We start from the raw sequence: 21048 nt of genomic DNA, 5'->3' as shown, positions 1-21048 counted from the left end.
TATGAAGAACTCGTTGTTGCTACTGTTTCTGATTCGAATTAAAGGTTTATTGATGTTTTAATCAAATTTTCTTCACAATAACTCTTAGTCGCTGCAACTGAAAAGAGTTTACATCGGTTTCAAGCATCAATTTCTTCAAATTCAGATTTTAGAAAATCATGACGATGAAGATGAAAATACCAGTAACTGTTGTTTATGATGAACAATTTCAGACATATTTCAACTATGATATATACGTCCGGATTTGAGTACTCGATAACGTGGTAATGGCGACCGGATTGCAATTTGATTTCGTTCAGATCACGATATTTGCCCGATTTTGCAGTTACATGTATAAGATTGATAAATAGAGTTTGGAATTAAACAAACTAGCTAGGGTTTGGGAAGTAATTTAGGGATGAAGATGATGGTTAACAGAGTAAGTAAAGTGGATCAATAAAAAGACAATTTTACCCTCACATGCAATGTACATGTCATGATTTAACGGACATTTCTAACGGATGGTTGACGGATGGACTTAATATATTTAAATGGGTTAATGAAAGGATGCTGTTAGTAAAAAATCGAAGAAACGTTGTTAGCTTTTTAGTGTAGAATGGAGAGACCAACGACACAAAAAAGTCAAATTAAAATAAAACCTACCCCTCACAAGTCACAACATGATTTGAAGTAGTATTAGTCAAACTATGTAAATAGGACATATAGCTTATAAATATTTCAGTGTTTATATATTTGTATACCTAAAATATTAGTATAATTCCTAATAAGTTACTCCGTGTTATTTTAATATTAATTCTAAAGTATCCATTATGACAAGAAATACATGAATTTAAATACCTAATTATCTTGCTAACATAGATACAACAGTATATTAGTTCAGATGTGTTTTATTTCAACATTTACTATTATTAATATTATTAATTAATATTAATATTAAATATTATTAATTACATTACCAATATTAATATTTGTAACTAAAAATGAAGATCAATTAAAATATCAGTGATTAAAGAAGATAACCTGTTTGTAAAGAAACAAAACACGGTTACCGTTAAAAAAACATGAGAGAGAGTGAGTGTGTGAGAGAGAAAGTTGCTCCCAAAGGGATTGAGGGAGCTTCCAACACTAGGGGAGTGCAGATCGGGAAAGGAAACAGCGATGGCAACTACAAGCACCATTTCATAGGCGGTAACAACATCAAATCGTTCTTCTTCTTTAATTTCCCGGATAGGTGGAACATCACACATTTGTGGAAAGTTTTCAAAAACTTTGGAAAGCTTAAAGAAGTCTTTGTTCCTAGGAAGAGATTGAGGAGTGGTCAAACGTATGGATTCGCTAGGTTCGAAGGAGTTAGGGATATTGAAATGGAAGGGTTAGCAAGGAAACTGAAATACCCCGTCCTAATCCATCTGGACGAAGTCTTCAACAGTTGGTCCCATTGCGAGGTTCTGACCTCTATATGCCATGAACGACTCCATGTAATATGAGCAAATGCACAGCGGAAGATTTCTTTATACCTGAGAATAAACATGCTTTAAAGTGTCAACCAAAAGGTTGGTGAGTTCATAGGTTTATCATAAAATAATAAAATTCATCATTTTGATAGACCACAAGATTTAAATCCTGCATGGTACAAATGAGCCCGAATCCTATACCCACCTGTAATGCACATGCGATATCTTTTAAATACAGTACACCTTTCTCGTGTACGAAATCATTTTTCATAAATCTTAGTAACCGTACACATATCTCGTGCACAAAATAACATACACATAACCTGTGTATAAAATCATTCTCTCGATATATAACATTCACATCAATTGGTGGCAATTATCATGTCCACATAATTCAATGGTGGCAATTATCATGTCCACATAATTCAACGGTGGCAATTATCATGTCCACATAATTCAACGGTGGCAATTATCATGTCCACATAATTCAATAATAATCCGCAGAACTTCTGTCTGCATGATAATTCATTCGAGGAATGTTTTGCTTATGTCTATCTCGTCAAACATTTATAAAAGCATTTCATGTATTCGCATTTTAAAACATATTTCAAGAGCATTTAATAAAGCAGTTGTAAAAATAGCGCATGTATTCTCATTCCCAAAAATGTAAAGGGTAAAAGGGAGCAAATGAACTCACCATACTGTATTTTGTAGTAAAAATACATATGACGTCATTTAACAAGAGTAGGGTTGACCTCGGATTCACGAACCTATATCATTTATATATATTAACACATATATTTGTAATCGGACAAATTTATTATATCTTAAATTATATATTATATATATTTAATTTGTATGTATCTTTAAAAATGACTAATGTTTATATAGTTATATTAATATTTATATATGATAAATATTATATAAAAAAAATACATCATTTGTTATATATGAATATTTATATATAAAAAAATATGTTTATAATATGTAATATTATTATAACTATAATTTTATATACATAATTTTTATAATAATAATGATAATACTAATAATAAAAATAATGATAAAAATAATAATGATAATAATTTGTAATAATAATAATACTTATGTTCATAATAATAATAATAATAATAATAATAATAATAATACTAATAATAATAAATAAATAAAAAAATATAAATAATAATAATAATAATATTAATGAAAATACTACCTCAATAGAAGTAGCTCTTAAAAATAATGCCCAAGTCCGGATTTGAACCCGCGACGTCCCGCTAACCCATTTCCTTCCTAAACCACTAAACCACTCATTTCGTTTCTGTTAACTCTTAGACGAATAATTTTTAATATCTACCAACAGTTTAACCTCTTCCCCAATTCGAATCATACCATAACTTCATCATCATCGTATCATCACATACCATAATAACTATTATCACCAATCATCAATATCTATATCATAATCTTATTCATGATACCATCATCATTCCTTTTATCCTTTCGTTTCTGTTTTAACTCGATCGATCACATATATAATGTGTATGAACTGCTTAACATATCCCTCTTATTTCTATCGTCATTACCATCTTGTATTACCACCATTTCACATTATCATTAACATCTTAACATAGCATCAAATTCGTCATTATTGATCTTAATCGTTGTCTTCGTTTGTCATCTACTTCGTTCATCATTAATGCTATCATCTATTATTATTATCACGTTCACGTATCATCATAAATCATAATCATATATCATCATCTCGGCCCAAAATACAAATAGGGATACGGCCCAACTTGTAAACAATCTTCGGTGGTCCAACAAGAGAAGAAGGCACTCGGCCCACTACAAAAGGTTCAGCCCAATCAAATGGAAAGGGAACTCTCGGCCCACAAACTAATCAAAAGTTTGTGGCGTTTAAATCAGTTTTCGTTGAAAAAAATAACAAAACATAATGATTTGGTTGTTGCGTGTCTTCAACCTTTTTTTTTCACTGTAATATTCATAATAATATTTTGTCACTAGTATACAAGAAAAAAAAAGGAGCATAATCCCATTATATGTATCATTCGGTCCACTAGGTATCTTCCCACTTGCAAAATAAGTTTTATTCTTTGTAAACAATTCTAGTGCTTAGCAATTGTCGGCCATTATACTTGTATATGGTGAAAGGACCCGTTCATATACATTATAAACGATTCACAATAGTTGATTACATTGCAAGGTATTTGACCTCTATATGATACATTTTACAAACATTGCATTCGTTTTTAAAAGACAAACTTTCTTTACATCAAAAATTGACAGGCATGTATACCATTTCATAATATCCACTATCCAACTATAAATTGATTTAATAATAATCTTTGATGAACTCAATGACTCGAATGCAACGTTCTTCGAAATATGCTATGAAAGACTCCAAGTAATATCTTTAAAATGAGCAAATGCACAGCGGAAGATTTCTTTAACACATGAGAATAAACATGCTTTAAAGTGTCAACCAAAAGGTTGGTGAGTTCATTAGTTTATCATAATCATTTATTTCCATCATTTTAATAGACCACAAGAATTTCATTTCCAGTTCTCATAAATATACGTCCCATGCATAGAGACAAAAATAATCATTCATATGGTGAACACCTGGTAACCGACATTAACTAGATACATATAAGAATATCCCCTATCATTCCGGGATCCTCCTTCGAACATGATATAAATTTTGAAGTACTAAAGCATCCGGTACTTTGGATGGGGTTTGTTAGGCCCAATAGATCTATCTTTAGGATTCGCGTCAATTAGGGTGTCTGTTCCCTAATTCTTAGATTACCAGACTTTAATAAAAAGGGGCATATTCGATTTCGATAATTCAACCATAGAATGTAGTTTCAATTACTTGTGTCTATTTTGTCAAACATTTATAAAAGCGCATGTATTCTCAGCCCCAAAAATATAAAGGGTAAAAAGGCAAATGAAACTCACCATACTGTATTTCGTAGTAAAAATACATATAACGTCATTGAACAAGTGCAAGGTTGGCCTCAGATTCACGAACCTATATTAATTATATTTATATATATATATGTTGGTCAAAATTTGTTTAACAATTTAAGTAAGGTCATAGTGTACCACAATCCTAATGCTCGAGAAAATATGCAATAGTCAATAAAAGTCAATTTGACCCAAAATGATTTCCAAAATCCATACATGATTAACATATAACTTGAATATCGTCGTTTTATATTTTTAAATATTTTTAAAAGATTTTAATAGAGTAAATTATATAATTCATTTATTATTAAAATTTATATAATAAAAATATACTTTTATAAATCTTAAGTAATAAAATTTATAAAGTTCATTTAATATAATATGATAGGTAGTATTAACGTAATTATATTACACGTAGTAAAATATCTTTGTATTACATATTTATTTGATAAAATAACATTGATAATAATAATAAGCAAAACTTGTATTATTTTGAAATAATAATTTTTATTATTCTATTAATAAAAATATCAATATTTATATTTACTAAAAGTGATATTATGAATAAACGATAATTCTAATTATGGTAACTTTAATATTTACGATACTTTTTAATATTATCTTTAAAATAATAATTCTATTTAAAATGATAATAATAATGATATTTTATAATAACAATGACATTTTTATTAAAATGATAATTTTTGTTAAAATGATAGTTTTAATACTAACGATACTTTTAATAATAATAGTAATGATAAAATAATAAGAACGATAATTTTATCTAAATCAATATCTTATAATATTTTAATTTCATCATGATACTCTTACTCATTATTTCCTAATCGTTTCGTTTAATAACTTTTAATCATCTTTTATATCGTGTTCATAATAATGATAATAATAGTAATCAAAATAATTAGGTGTTACAAATATTTGTTTTAATTACACTAATATTAATAATGATAGTTACTATAACATTATTAACGATAATACTAATAATTATCTTAATGATAATATAGTAATAATAATAATAACAATAACAATAACCATTTTTAAATAATGATATATATATTAATAATGATAATAATAATAATAATAATACTAATAATAATAATAATAATTGGATAATAATAATAATACTAATTATAACTTTAACGATAATAACGATAGTAATAATAAAAAAAATAACAATTTTTAATGATAAATCCCTTTTATTGATAAAGATAATAATAATGATAATAATAAGATAAAACTAGAACGACGATAAAAACGACGATAATAATAATCATTTTTAATAAAAATAACGAAAATTCAATTGATTATAACTTCTAATCCGTTCATCGAAACCATTCGATATCTAAAGGAAAAGTTCTTAATTTTTCGCTAGCTTTCCAAGGACATGCATATCTTATACCTTATCTCAACCGCAAGTGTAACTAATTCAAGATTCAACCTAACCTGTCTAAGGGCAATATAAAAAGTACAAGCATGCATAATCCTAAATACTCGAGCACTAGTCAGGGATACACTACTAGTATGTAAAAGTTAAATTATGAGTACTCACGTATCAATATTGAGATTCAATATTGTAGGAAAGGTACGTAGACGCAACGGAAATGATAAACACTATATTGATCTCACGAGCATACCCATGAACCATACTCAATCACCTCCATAGCTATAACCCATAATTTCCTTAATCCTATCCTACTTGAAAAACAATTTCGAAATCACTCGGACAGCACTCCGTCGTAATATTTTATGTATACTAATAATATCTTGAAATAATACGGAGTAAATATATATATGTAAATCGATTGAGAGAGTTTAGAGAAAAATATTTTCAAGTTTCTATTAAATAATGAAACCTATTGAATTCTATTTATAATAGATTTTTGAATTATTAAAGTGAATTATTAAAGTATGAATTATTAAAGTGAATTATTAAAGTGAATTATTAAAGTATGAATTATTAAAGTATGAATTATTAAAGTGAATTATTAAAGTATGAATTATTAAAGTGAATTATTAAAGTTAAAGTAAATTAAAAATAAAGTAAAGGTAAATTTTAAGTATAGTAAAAGTATAAAACTGTGTACGTATAATATGTGTATAAATATATATAATATTAATTTAAATCATTATATATATTTAATAAAATAAAATATAAATATCGTTATCTTTATCATACTAGTTAAGTAATGAGTTGTCAAAAGTGGTTCTAGATATTTATAAAAGTTATATACGTTTTAATAATAAAGTTCTTTTAAAACTGAAAACGTTTTTGTACGTTTGAAACTAAATAGATCAATCGAGTCTTTATGAGATTCAATCTTCCACTATCCTTTGTGTAGTTCTCAATGATTGATAATTTGTTCTTATTTATAAATCACTTTAACATTTTCTGAAAATTGTTAAAATGGAAAGATTTCTCAAATCAATGTGGGCCTTTCAACAAAGACTTATAATCATAATTCAATATATCTGATAATTCAATCATTTGATCTTATCTTCTAATTCCATTGATAAACATTTTGAAACAGATACAATCATATAAAGTATTTAATCTAATATTTTGTTTACGTTTCAAGTTATAATGTATATACACATATACATATATAATCATATTCGTTTAATGGTTCGTGAATCGTTGGAACTTGTTCGAGGTTGAATGAATGTATGAACATAGTTTAAAATTCTTGAAATTTAACTTAACAAATATTGCTTATCGTGTCGGAAACATATAAAGATTAAAGTTTAAATTTGGTTAGAAATTTCCGGGTTGTCACATATGGTCCCACGATTAATGTATTAAATCTCACATTAAATTTAATATCATCATCGTTATTTTGTTTATGGCCACAAATAGAAACAAAGTGTGTAGTAGCTAGAACTTGAAAATAGTTGTTTTTGGTTGGCTTTTCGAACTTGAAACCAAAAAACATTGAACCGCGTGTAGCAGTAGTTCAAGCGGGTTTAATGGTGTTTGAGTTGGCTACTTAGGCAGGAAACAATTAGGGTGGTGGCGGTTGAACATAATCGTTGTTAGTGGTGGTGGATTAGGGTGTTGTAGGGTGGTCATGGTGGTTATAGGGGTGACCGAAAGTGATCAAGGTGGTGTTGGTAATTTACATGAATAAACGGGAAGAATAATATATATATAGAGGAAGCAAGAGAGAGAGGTAGATTGAGAGGGTGGCGATAAAATAATAGACTTGCTGCTGCAAGTCGTATATGGAAATAATAACAATGAGGATGATTGTGGAGGTCTTTGTATATATATTTGGTGATGGGTTTTGATGAGCTCGATTGATAAAAAATAATAATAAGCGATATAGTAGCAGCAGTGCAACTACTGTAAGTAATTGATTTGGTTTGGGTTTGTGGTGTACTATGGCTGAGATAGTCGTGAACCCCTTGTGGGTTCGTTTCGTTCGACACTGAAAGAAAATAGAAGAAACAAGTGTAAGTTTACCTTAATTGTTTGTGTTAGTTGTTGAAGGATCGAACAAAAGAAAGCAAATTGCTTTGTGTTTTTGTGGCTGCCACATACGAAAGAAAAGGAGTAAGCAAACCGGAAGCTTAATTGTTGGAGGTGGTGGTGTGTACTTAGGAACATATCTATATAGAGAAAAAGATGATGAAGGTGATGGTTCTTTTGGTGACGATGGTGTTTAATTCGGACATAACAGGAGATACAGTAGTAACAATAACAGGTTACATGGTTTGTGGTATTCCTTGTGTTTCACTAAAAAGAAAGGATGAGAGAGATGATGTATGTGGTGTAGTCTTATGTCGTAGATGATGGTTTATGGTTTCGAGCTTGATAAATCAACAAAGATGGTGGTGATATTTTGATCTCCGGGGTAGTTGCAGGTGGGTGATTGTAGTTTAATCAAAACATAAAAAACAGATTGTAGTAGTAAATAATATGGGGTTGTGTTTGATAGGAATAGATGAATGATTGTAGAAATGATAATTTGTGATGATGAAGGGTTTTCATAAGGTATCGATAGAATTGAGTCAAGAAGAAAGCAAACAAAAGAAAAATAAAGAAAATAAAGACATGTAACAGATTTTGGATTGATTTATTGAATGAGCTCATGACTTGTACGATTAAACACATCATCTACAGATTGAAAATGAAATCAAATTGAATTACTCTGGATCGAGTGATACAGATAGCTAAAGGACAGAGGAAACAACTTTTTATATTTATATCTGTTTTATAGTTAATATTAACAAAGAAATATAATGATTTGTACTGGATTTTGTATTGTAATGAAATTCGATTCTGATCTCTAACAAATCTTAGACAATAACAAAAAGATAAAAAGGGTGAAAGTGATTTACAACTGATTCAAAATCCAAAATTGGGTACGTATGAATTTATTTATATTAATAATTAAAAATTATAATTACATTAAATTAATAATAATCAAATTTCTATTAATATTAATAATAGATTTAATAATAATAATATTAATTTTATCATTATCAAATAATATAACATGATTTTAGTAATATTATTAATAATAAATTGTATTATCTTCTACTCTTTATAATAATGATAATAATTTATAATAATAATAATTATTAATAATGATATCTAATAATAATCATGATAACAAAAATTAAAGTTTTATTACAAGCTATAATAATAATGATATATAGATTCATTTTTAAATAACAATTTTATTATATCGTTTACTATTTTACAATTAATTCATATATCATTTTATATTTCAAATTGGTATTTATATTTATATATATTTATATTTATAAAAGTATCTGTTTACAATTGGTTGTTCGTGAATCGTCGGGAATAGTCAAAGGTCAAAAGTATATATATATATATATATATATATATATATATATATATATATATATATATATATATGTATGTATGAACACAGTTCAAAGTTTTAGGATTCAACGTTACAGACTTTGCTTATCGTGTCGAAATCGAATAAAGACTGAGTTTAAATTTGGTCGGAAATTTCTGGGTCGTCACAGTACCTACCCGTTAAAGAAATTTCGTCCCGAAATTTGAGGGAGGTCATCATGGATAACAATAAAAATGTTTTTATGACGAATATGAGTCGATAAATAGAGTTTTATCACCATTGAGTAATAAAGATAATACGATTTGATTACTCGAAGCGTACGAGTGAATCTATCACAAAAGAGTGAAAAGTTTCGTCTTAACTTTTGACGTAGTCATGGTTGATTTCCGTAAATCAAGGAATTTAAAAGAAAATCTTTGGAAATCTATAAGATTTGATTCTTCGACGAATAAGGAAATCAGGATCTCTCTAATTAAAAGCGGAGATCTGCCTTGATTACTCTGTCTGACATTTCCATTATAAATTAAACTCTTCCGTCCCAATATTCTCACCATTGTTATCCTTTCTTATTTAATTCATACATCCAAAAGATTGTGAAAATGCTTGATCCCGTTCAAATCCTTGATATTTTCCTAATTATCATTTCTGTCATCCTTCTTTTCAGTCTTTCACCAGAAAAATCTGTTTACTTCTACTATCGTCTTGGGGTGATACTATTCTTAATTATACCGTGTCTTTATATTGCTATTTGTATTAATATTCACGGTTTGTAACTTCCGTGTTGTTGTTGGGCTTTATATTTTCTCTTATGTTTTGGAGCTCTTTGCCTTTTTATTATTCTCTGACCTTTGGTAAAGCGAGTAACCGTCCAGAATTCGTAAGTATGGAATTTCGAATAAACATCATGTTCTAAATAAGAAATAATGTAATAGCACGATTTGATTTGTCAAATTACTATAATCACTGAGAATAGAACTATCAAGAATATATTTTCTTGATATGTTTAGAGGTTAAATAGAATGAAAGAGTTATGTATCATGGTTCATGATAAAGGTATGATCTGTGATCTTTTATCACGTTCCATTAGAAACTCAACATGACTTACTGTAATATAATCACGTTGGCCAAGCGTCATTATATTATACTAACTCATGCTTCAATTCCCAACACTTCTCCACAATTCATTCATAATTTGTACTTAGATTTTGCAGAAGTTTCTAATATAATGGAATACAGAAAACACGAAGAGGTAGATAATTTTGGACAAGAATATTTATGAAAATATTCTCAGAAATATCGAAGATATTGATGATGATATTTTAAAATTTCTAAGTTCGAAGGTTGTTGAAGAAAAATTTTTGCGCAAGATTTTAACATGACTTCGGAGCAAGATATTCTCTAAAGATTTCCTCGGATATTGAATTATTTGGATTCTTTGAAGGCAAGTTTAGTCTTTGTGATTAGTCCACGGCTTCCTTCATAGTTTCGCATAATCCGCTCTTCGGTACTAAATTTTCTATTGAGCGTTTCCAACACTCCTTTCTTTATCATCAAACTTTTGGCCGTTTAGACCATCTACCATTTTTCTGTTTCCTCTGCATTTAATGCTACGATATCTGAATCATCGGTTATCAATCTGAGATGGTTTCAGGAGAATTGTGTTTTTAGATGATTAAACGCTGATGGTAATATGGTGGAATATGAAAGGTTCTCTGGTAATAATAAATGAGCACGCATATATATATATATATATATATATATATATATATATATATATATATATATATATATATATATATATATATATATATATATATATATATATATATCAAGGTTATAATAAGGTTGTTTTGAATGAAAAGTCGAAGTTGACTTGTTGGAGCTGTGACAAAATTGGCTAATTTGAAAAAAAATGGAAATGTTATTTTGGGTAATAATATCACTAAGGAATTAGCACGGTTACGTTTTAAACGTTTACTCAGTTTCCAAGAGTTTTTCAGGTGCATAACTATATGCATAAACCTTTCCTTCTGTAGATGAGATGTAGTTGATTCATTCTCTCGAGTGAGGTGTTTTCAAGAATCATGAAAGGTTTGAACGCAGTTTAGAATCGTCAAGATACAAATGAAGTTTAGGATGAAATCAAGTGGCAAACTTGAAGAAATGTTTAGTTTCATATGTTATAATCAATATTTTAATTCATTTTAATTGTCCAATATTATTAGTCCACAGTCGATAGTCCACAATTAACAGTCCAATAATTCATATATAGTTTAATATATAATATTCGAATTAATTAATACGTATCGTGACCCGTGTACATGTCTCAGACTCGATCACAACTCAAAGTATATATATTATTGTAGAATCAACATCAACCCGGTATAGTGAACTCGTGCATTACAGCATATAGAGTGTCTATGGTTATTCCAAATAATATATATATATGCGTCGATATGATATGTCAAAACCTTGTATACATGTCCCGACATTTAAAGTGCATAAAATAAATAACAGAAATTTAAATGACGATAAATAAAATTGCGATAAAGAAAATGTAATCAGTTAGCTAGGATTTTGTTAGCGTGGATTCTTAACAAAATTTCTCATAGTTAATTTGTTTGTTTCTAACAAATTTTATTTTGTCAAATGTTTTCTTCATTATGCCACTTGTTGGATTCTGATAAATCAAAATCCAAATATGAAATTGGATGAAAAAGGTTATTCTGTGGTGAACGGATTTGTATATCGGTGGATGTAAGTAGGATAGTAAACGACTGTTGAATCAGCTTTGAAGAATGTACAGTGTAACTTATTAATGTGAAATCTAAATATTCCTCGGATATTACCTACCCGTTAAAATATTTTCACCATTAACAGTTTGTACGAAAGAATTTTAATTATAATCTTTATGAAAATATATATACATATATATTTTCTTCAGTTGTAATCATGGATTTAATGAGTCAATATGATATTAAACTCATTTGATTTACCGTTAGAACAAGAATATATAATCTCTAAACATTAGAGATTACATAATCGCCATATCGAACGAAGATAAATGATGTAGAACGATACGTAGAACGAGGATTATACTTCGAGGTATAGAATGAGATGTTGAGGCATGGATTGTTGATGGTACTGGTGCTGTTACTGATGGTACTGTTGGTGCCGGTGATGTTGTTGAAGCTGGTAAATTTTGCACCATATTTTCCATGGCTACAACTCGGGTGCGAAGCTCGTTGACTTCTTCTATTACACCGGGATGATTGTCAATTGGAACAAATGAATTAATAAGGCTTAGAATTTTAGATAGAATATAATCGTGGCGAGATATTCGGGAAATAAGGGTGAAAATGGTGTTTCAGATTGGTTTGCCGGTAAGTGCTTCAGGTTCTTCGTCAAGAGGAAATTTGGTTGATGGAAAGTATCGCCTTCTTCTCGTTTCCATTGGTTAAGTCGACTACAAACTCATTAGATGAATTGCGGATGGCTGATTGATCCATTCTGGTGACGCTGCTTTCGGAACTTAGGTGAACATCCATGTCGGAATAGCTGTCGGAATAACTATCGGAATAACTATCGGAATCTGAGGGACTCGAACTGGTTGAGGGATTCATTTCAGACGATTAGATGAAGGATTTTCGATAAGAAATAGATTATAGGATGTAGATTAGTACCCTGCAATACATAATCTACATATGCATATATAATACTAAAATCCCATAAGTTACGGAGGAATCTACGGAAGCTGTCAGACAAAGTCTACAGTAGTAGATACACTAAGATATGAATTTTGTCTATACACTATTCATGCAGTCAATGCAGTAAAATGTGTCTAGACTAAGAATGATAAGCAGGTAATTTCCGACAAGAAATGATAAGCAAAACTTTTGACATGCAGACACGGTCGAAGTCCAGACCCACTAATGCATCTAAACAACTATCAGTTAGACACACTAATGCAAGACCTGGTTCGTTAAGACCACTGCTCTGATACCAACTGAAATACCCCGTCCTAATCCATCTAGACGAAGTCTTCAACAGTTGGTCCCATTGCGAGGTTCTGACCTCTATATGCCATGAACGACTCCATGTAATATGAACAAATGCACATCGGAAGATTTCTTTATACCTGAGAATAAACATGCTTTAAAGTGTCAACCAAAAGGTTGGTGAGTTCATAGGTTTATCATAAAATAATAAAATTCATCATTTTGATAGACCACAAGATTTAAATCCTGCATGGTACAAATGGGCCCGAATCCTATACCCACCTGTAATGCACATGCGATATCTTTTAAATACAGTACACCTTTCTCGTGTACGAAATCATTTTTCATAAATCTTAGTAACCGTACACATATCTCGTGCACAAAATAACATACACATAACCTGTGTATAAAATCATTCTCTCGATATATAACATTCACATCAATTGGTGGCAATTATCATGTCCACATAATTCAATGGTGGCAATTATCATGTCCACATAATTCAACGGTGGCAATTATCATGTCCACATAATTCAACGGTGGCAATTATCATGTCCACATAATTCAATAATAATCCGCAGAACTTCTGTCTGCATAATAATTCATTCGAGGAATGTTTTGCTTGTGTCTATCTCGTCAAACATTTATAAAAGCATTTCATGTATTCGCAGTTTAAAACATATTTCAAGAGCATTTAATAAAACAGTTGTAAAAATAGCGCATGTATTCTCAGTCCCAAAAATGTAAAGGGTAAAAGGGAGCAAATGAACTCACCATACTGTATTTTGTAGTAAAAATACATATGACGTCATTTAACAAGAGTAGGGTTAACCTCGGATTCACGAACCTATATCATTTATATATATTAACACATATATTTGTAATCGGACAAATTTATTATATCTTAAATTATATATTATATATATTTAATTTGTATGTATCTTTAAAAATGACTAATGTTTATATAGTTATATTAATATTTATATATGATTAATATTATATAAAAAAAATACATCATTTGTTATATATGAATATTTATATATAAAAAAAATATGTTTATAATATCTAATATTATTATAACTATAATTTTATATACATAATTTTTATAATAATAATGGTAATACTAATAATAAAAATAATGATAAAAATAATAATGATAATAATTTGTAATAATAATAATACTTATGTTCATAATAATAATAATAATAATAATACTAATAATAATAAATAAATAAAAAAATATAAATAATAATAATAATAATATTAATGAAAATACTACCTCAATAGAAGTAGCTCTTAAAAATAATGCCCAAGTCCGGGTTTGAACCCGCGACGTCCCGCTAACCCATTTCCTTCCTAAACCACTGAACCACTCATTTCGTTTCTGTTAACTCTTAGACGAATAATTTTTAATATCTACCAACAGTTTAACCTCTTCCCCAATTCGAATCATACCATAACTTCATCATCATCGTATCATCACATACCATAATGACTATTATCACCAATCATCAATATCTATATCATAATCTTATTCATGATACCATCATCATTCCTTTTATCCTTTCGTTTCTGTTTTAACTCGATCAATCACATATATAATGTGTATGAACTGCTTAACATATCCCTCTTATTTCTATCATCATTACCATCTTGTATTACCACCATTTCACATTATCATTAACATCTTAACATAGCATCAAATTCGTCATTATTGATCTTAATCGTTGTCTTCGTTTGTCATCTACTTCGTTCATCATTAATGCTATCATCTATTATTATTATCACGTTCACGTATCATCATAAATCATAATCATATATCATCATCTCGGCCCAAAATACAAATAGGGATACGGCCCAACTTGTAAACAATCTTCGGTGGTCCAACAAGAGAAGAAGGCACTCGGCCCACTACAAAAGGTTCAGCCCAATCAAATGGAAAGGGAACTCTCGGCCCACAAACTAATCAAAAGTTTGTGGCGTTTAAATCAGTTTTCGTTGAAAAAAATAACAAAACATAATGATTTGGTTGTTGCGTGTCTTCAACCTTTTTTTTCACTGTAATATTCATAATAATATTTTGTCACTAGTATACAAGAAAAAAAAAGGAGCATAATCCCATTATATGTATCATTCGGTCCACTAGGTATCTTCCCACTTGCAAAATAAGTTTTATTCTTTGTAAACAATTCTAGTGCTTAGCAATTGTCAGCCATTATACTTGTATATGGTCCCACGATTAATGTATTAAATCTCACATTAAATTTAATATCATCATCGTTATTTTGTTTATGGCCACAAATAGAAACAAAGTGGGTAGTAGCTAGAACTTGAAAATAGTTGTTTTTGGTTGGCTTTTCGAACTTGAAACCAAAAAACAGTGAACCGCGTGTAGCAGTAGTTCAAGCGGGTTTAATGGTGTTTGAGTTGCTACTTAGGCAGGAAACAATTAGGGTGGTGGCGGTTGAACATAATCGTTGTTAGTGGTGGTGGATTAAGGTGTTGTAGGGTGGTCATGGTGGTTATAGGGGTGACCGAAAGTGATCAAGGTGGTGTTGGTAATTTACATGAATAAACGGGAAGAAGAATAATATATATAGAGAGGAAGCAAGAGAGAGAGGTAGATTGAGAGGGTGGCGATAAAATAATAGACTTGCTGCTGCAAGTCGTATATGGAAATAATAACAATGAGGATGATTGTGGAGGTCTTTGTATATATATTAGGTGATGGGTTTTGATGAGCTCGATTGATAAAAAAATAAATAATAAGCGATATAGTAGCAGCAGTGCAACTGCCGTAAGTAATTGATTTGGTTTGGGTTTGTGGTGTACTATGGCTGAGATAGTCGTGAACCCCTTGTGGGTTCGTTTCGTTTGACACCGAAAGAAAATAGAAGAAACAAGTGTAAGTTTACCTTAATTGTTTGTGTTAGTTGTTGAAGGATCGAACAAAAGAAAGCAAATTACTTTGTGTTTTTGTGGCTGCCACATACGAAAGAAAAGGAGTAAGCAAGCCGGAAGCTTAATTGTTGGAGGTGGTGGTGTGTACTTAGGAACATATCTATATAGAGAAAAAGATGATGAAGGTGATGGTTCTTTTGGTGACGATGGTGTTTAATTCGGACATAACAGGAGATACAGTAGTAACAATAACAGGTTACATGGTTTGTGGTATTCCTTGTGTTTCACTAAGAAGAAAGGATGAGAGAGATGATGTATGTGGTGTAGTCTTATGTCGTAGATGATGGTTTATGGTTTCGAGCTTGATAAATCAACAAAGATGGTGGTGATATTTTGATCTCCGGGGTAGTTGCAGGTGGGTGATTGTAGTTTAATCAAAACAGAAAAAACAGATTGTAGTAGTAAATAATATGGGGTTGTGTTTGATAGGAATAGATGAATGATTGTAGAAATGATAATTTGTGATGATGAAGGGTTTTCATAAGGCATCGATAGAATTGAGTCAAGAAGAAAGCAAACAAAAGAAAAATAAAGAAGATAAAGACATGTAACAGATTTTGGATTGATTTACTGAATGAGCTCATGATTTGTACGATTAAACACATCATCTACAGATTGAAAATGAAATCAAATTGAATTACTCTGGATCGAGTGATACAGATAGCTAAAGGACAGAGGAAATAACTTTTTATATTTCTATCTGTTTTATAGTTAATATTAACAAAGAAATATAATGATTTGTACTGGATTTTGTATTGTAATGAAATTCGATTTTGATCTCTAACAAATCTTAGACAATAACAAAAAGATAAAAAGGGTGAAAGTGATTTACAACTGATTCAAAATCCAAAATTGGGTACGTATGAATTTATTTATATTAATAATTAAAAATTATAATTACATTAATAATAATCAAATTTCTATTAATATTAATAATAGATTTAATAATAATAATATTAATTTTATCATTATCAAATAATATAACATGATTTTAGTAATATTATTAATAATAAATTGTATTATCTTCTACTCTTTATAATAATGATAATAATTTATAATAATAATAATTATTAATAATGATATCTAATAATAATCATGATAACAAAAATTAAAGTTTTATTACAAGCTATAATAATAATGATATATAGATTCATTTTTAAATAACAATTTTATTATATCGTTTACTATTTTACAATTAATTCATATATCATTTTATATTTCAAATTGGTATTTATATTTATATATATTTATATTTATAAAAGTATCTGTTTACAATTGGTTATTCGTGAATCGTCGCGAATAGTCAAAGGTCAAAAGTATATATATATATATGTATGAACACAGTTCAAAGTTTTAGGATTCAACGTTACAGACTTTGCTTATCGTGTCGAAATCGAATAAAGACTGAGTTTAAACTTGGTCGGAAATCTCTGGGTCGTCACAGAAACTAAGTTCCATTGAAGCAGAAGGAGTGAATCTGAAGGTGTTCATCGCAAAGGAAAGAAACCAAACCAATAATCAAGGAGTAGATGGCCGTAAAAGTGAACAACAAAAACCATAAGTTTTTAACAGCAACTATTACAAAGGGCGATCCTTCAAAAATGTAGTAGATGCTAGACAGATCATCGAAGAGAGAAGACAGCTAAACGATAAGCAACCGATAAAAAGAGTTCAAGCTACTATCAACCAAGGGGATCTAAATACATTATCTAGGGCGGTGATTGGAAGTGTTAAAAAACTGGAGTTTATTGAACAATTTGGTGACATATGTTCATCGGAGGGATTACAAGACGGGTTCAACGTTAAGTATCTTGGAGGTTACGATCTTATGTTAGTGTTTGATAACCCTAATGTGGCTGAACAAATTGTAGGAAACCGAAAACACTTCCTGCATTCTTGGTTATCTAACGTTAGGCTTTGGAACAAAAACCAAAAGTCATCAGGTAGATTCACTTGGTTAAATATCATTGGGGTACCCACTTCTTATTGGAATGTCAAAACCTTCACAGATATTGCAAGTTGGTGGGGAAAAGCGATTGAAACAAGAAAATGCTCGATCTCAGGCCATCAAAGTTTGATAATAGGGAAGGTCCTTATTCATACAAATGATACTCTGATCCTTAATGGCCAAGTCCAACTTTTTGTGGGTTCAAAACATATTTCCGTCTCAGTTGAAATGTCCCGTTCATATTGATTATAAACGTTCCATATTAATTGATTTCGTTGCGAGGTTTTGACCTCTATATGAGACGTTTTTCAAAGACAGCATTCTTTTTTAAAACAAACCATAACCTTTATTTTATCGACAAGGTTAAAAGGACATCACCTAGATTATCCAGAAATGATAATCTAAAAAATATCATACTTACACACTACCAATACATATTGGTTTACAATATTAATATGTTACAACAAAGTAAATCTCGAATGCAGTTTTAAACAATATTATACAAGCATGCTGACACCAAATCTTATCCTTATTTTTAGCATGCAACAGCGGAAGCTCTTAATAATCACCTGAGAATAAACATGCTTTAAATGTCAACAAAAATGTTGGTGAGTTATAGGTTTAACCTATATATTTATCAAATCATAATAATAGACCACAAGATTTCAAATTTCAATATACATCCCATACATAGAGATAAAAATCATTCATATGGTGAACACCTGGTAACCGACATTAACAAGATGCATATAAGAATATCCCCATCATTCCGGGACATCCATCGGAATTGATATAAAAACTCGAAGTACTAAAGCATCCGCTACAACGGATGGGGTTTGTTGGCCCCAATAGATCTATCTTTAGGATTCGCGTCAATTAGTAGACTGGTTTACTAATTCTTAGGTTACCAAGTAAAAAGGGGCATATTCGGCTTCTATCATTCAGCCATAGAAAGTAGTTTCATGTACTTGTTTCTATTTTGTAAAATATTTATAAAGCTGCATGTATTCTCATCCCAAAAATATTAGATTTTAAAAGTGGGACTATAACTCACTTTCACAGATTTTTACTTCGTCGGGAAGTAAGACTTGGCCACTGGTCGATTCACGAACCTATAACAAATACATACATATATATCAAAGTATGTTCAAAATATATTTACAACATTTTTAATACGTTTTAATGTTTTAAGTTTATTAAGTCAGCTGTCCTCGTTAGTAACCTACAACTAGTTGTCCACAGTTAGATGTACAGAAATAAATCGATATATATTATCTTGAATCAATCCACGACCCAGTGTATACACGTCTCAGGCTAGATCACAACTCAAAGTATATATATTTTTGGAATCAACCTCAACCCTGTATAGCTAACTCAAACATTACTGCATATAGAGTGTCTATGGTTGTTCCAAATAATATATATACATGGGTCGATATGATATGTCAAAACATTTGCATACGTGTCTATGGTATCCCAAGATTACATAATATATTAGAATACATGTATAATACAATATGAGTTAGCTAGGATATGATTAATATAGATTTGTTACCAATTTTCACGTAGCTACAACAAGAAAAATTATCCAATCTTGTTTTACCCATAACTTCTTCGTTTCAAATCCGTTTTGAGTGATTCAAGTTGCTATGGTTTCATATTAAACTTAAGTTTATGAATCTAAACAGAAAAAGTATAAGTTTATAGTCGGAAATACAGGTTACAAGTCATTTTTGTAAAGGTAGTCATTTCAGTCGAAAGAACGACGTCTAGATGACCATTTTGGAAAACATACTTCCACTTTGAGTTTAACCATGATTTTTGGATATAGTTTCATGTTCATAAGAAAAATCATTTTCCCAGAAGAACAGCTTTTAAATCAAAGTTTATCATAGTTTTTAATTAACTAACCCAAAACAGCCCGCGGTGTTACTACGACGGCGTATATCTGGTTTTACTGTGTTTTTCGTGTTTTCAAGTTTTAAATCATTAAGTTAGCATATCATATAGATATAGAACATGTGTCTAGTTGATTTTAAAAGTCAAGTTAGAAGGATTAACTTTTGTTTGCGAACAAGTTTAGAATTAACTAAACTATGTTCTAGTGATTACAAGTTTAAACCTTCGAATAAGGTAGTTTTATATATATGAATCAAATGATGTTATGAACATCATTACTACCTCAGGTTTTGTGGATAAACCTACTGGAAATGAGAAAAATAGATCTAGCTTCAAAGGATCCTTGGATGGCTTGAAAATTCTTGAAGTAGAATCATGACACGAAAACAAGTTCAAGTAAGATTTCCACTCGAAATAAGATTGTTATAGTTATAGAAATTGAATCAAAGTTTGAATATGAGTATTATATTGTATTAGAAAGATATCTTACTGTAAATAAGATAGATTTCTTGAGGTTGGATGATCACTCAAAGTGGATTTGCAAGATTGGAAGTAAGCTAGCAAACTTGGAAGTGTTGTTGGTGTGTTCTTGAGTAGTCGTTTTGTAAGTTGGTTTATGTATGGATTTATGAACTAGATTGATGTAGTTTTTGATGAAGATGATGAAGAACACTTAGAACACTAAGAGAGTAATTGAGAGAGAGTAATTTGATGCATAAAATTGAAATGAAAATGAGTTTGTGTGTGTCTATCTTCACGTGAATTTAGGATGGCATTATAGTCTCCATAATTTGTAATTTTGTGAGATATTTCATGCTAGATGTTAAATGATGGTTCCCATATGGTTAGGTGACTCACATGGGCTGCTAAGAGCTGATCATTGGAGTGTATATACCAATAGTAAATACATTTAGAAGCTGTGTATTGTACGAGTACAAATACGAGTG

This window comes from Rutidosis leptorrhynchoides, chromosome 2 (genome assembly GCF_046630445.1).
Source record: "Rutidosis leptorrhynchoides isolate AG116_Rl617_1_P2 chromosome 2, CSIRO_AGI_Rlap_v1, whole genome shotgun sequence".
NCBI lineage: Eukaryota > Viridiplantae > Streptophyta > Magnoliopsida > Asterales > Asteraceae > Rutidosis > Rutidosis leptorrhynchoides.
This window is presented reverse-complemented; position numbering follows the sequence as displayed.